Source organism: Morone saxatilis, unplaced genomic scaffold (assembly GCF_004916995.1).
Source record: "Morone saxatilis isolate NCDOM2014 unplaced genomic scaffold, NCSU_SB_2.0 Contig9, whole genome shotgun sequence".
Taxonomy (NCBI): Eukaryota; Metazoa; Chordata; class Actinopteri; family Moronidae; genus Morone; species Morone saxatilis.
The window spans coordinates 669,947-672,132 of NW_023340268.1; positions in this window are offsets into that span (position 1 = coordinate 669,947).

Sequence of the window (2,186 nt, forward strand, 5' to 3'; positions counted from 1 at the left end):
AAACACATTCCCAGTTTACCCAGTATATGTAACTGCACTGACACTAAAACAACAGAGGTTTCACTAAAAAGAAAACTGAAGATTGTATAAAACAGTATTATATTAATTGTGAAAATATTTATCATACAATTGAGCGCATAATTTTATTATCACTGAAACAGTGTTTTATCACACATTTACAGTTTACTTTAAGACTTTTAGAGCAAATCTTCAATCAGAAACAAAATTGTTTAACAAGGAATTATGACACAAAAACACAAAATAATTTGGTGTGAAAGACATTTTTCATCTCATAATTTCCTAAGGTTAATTATTGTTGAGAATGAGATGAGAGAATTCTGTGTTATTATAGAAGAATTTGATTTGTATCGCGCCATATTATAACAGAATTTATCTTAGGACAGACCTTATATAGAGCAGTTTAGAGTCTAGGTCGTACTCAATGAAACCTTTAAAACTTGATTGCACCTAAGCACATTTTTGTGTTTTTGACTTTTAATTTCTACCATATTTTATCCTTTTTCATGCATATTGTTGATGATTTATGCAGGGTTGTGCATTTTTGAGTGTTGAAATTTTTATTTTTATTTTTAGCCTATTGTAAACAACGTGGCCTTAAGTTTGTGTGGGTGCGTGACTACGTGTGTGGGAATGTATGCATGTGATTGTGAGTGTGTGCATGAGCACGCATCTACAGCGTGCACGTTGCATTACCGTATGACCGAATGCGTGGCACCTTTTGCATATCCTCCGCTTCACGTGTAATTTCTATGCAAACGTTCAAAGCACCACGTCATTTTTTAGTATAATATACATAAAACACAAATCTACACAGGGGCCCCTGCACCGCTCTGAAATTAACGGAATGCAACCCTTTAACTGTTCTGTTTGCTGTTGTTCTGTTATGTTGTTATTATTATTCAGGTTATGTTCTGATGCATAGCATTCTCCTTGACGTCTCCAACAGCGTTGGCAGCCATCATCTCTGCTGAGTGTGAATCGACTTTTATCAGAGAACTGCACTGAGGCCCACTGGTTCCTCGTCCAAATGCTCCCTGGCCCATGCAAGACGACGACGATGACAACAGTTGAACATGTGCATTCAAAGGTTTAGAGAAGGTCAAATTAAGTTCACCTGTAAAGGTTATGGTGCATTTTAGGTGCATTCTGAAATGTCACCTGAAAGCCGAATATCCCTAACCTTTTGTGAGTAGTGTATAATAAATAAGTGGAAATGTTACACGGGCAATAGGTGAGGTTCTTTGTTAAAGCACCAAAAAGAATGAATATTTGGTATCTATGATTAGGACAGATGCAGGTTTAAAAAATAAAATTCAAAGAAAGTAGAAAATCATATTAATTAAGAATATTGTAAAGCTTGATTTTGATGAGCACATTTTTGTAATTTAGAGGTTAAAACTTTTTTTTAAAAATACATTAATATTTGATATGTATGATTAGGACTAATGCTGGTTTAAAAAAAATAATAAAAATAATAATAATTATAATTATTTTAATATTATAATTATAATTATAATTATTTTATGAGCACATTTTTGTGTGAAGGGACCTTAACATGAGCATTTTATGAAATATGATACTGCAAAAACAAATAAATTCATATAGATAAATGTTACTGCTAATCTTTCACATATACCAGGCTGCAGTACTCAAACCATAAATAACCCAAAACATTTTGTATTATTGATGAAGCAGACATACACCTGTACATTATAATGAAATCCATACAAATGTTATGTATAAATAAAATAATGAATTACAAATCTACTTTAATGATGCCGATAATGTTCACTTCTTGTTGACACTGTCATAGAGCTGATAATTATATGTTCTTACATTGAGGTCAGTGATGTTGCACTGGATTACATTATATTCAGGTGTTTCTAATATTTTGACCCTCTCATGTATGTAAACAGGGAGGACAAGTTATTACACACAGTGCAACTTTAAAACTTCACTCATTTGTCTGTGCAGTTGAGCTGTTCAGCAAAAGCAGTATGTAAATATTCCCAGATGTGAACTCACTGATCATTTTAAGTCTCTCTATGCTGATGATAATCTTTTTTATATACTTTTTATCTTAAGAATAATATATATTATTTGCATCAACTCAGTTTTTCTCTGGATGTAATCCAGTCACTGACACCATTAAGAGAAAATCATTA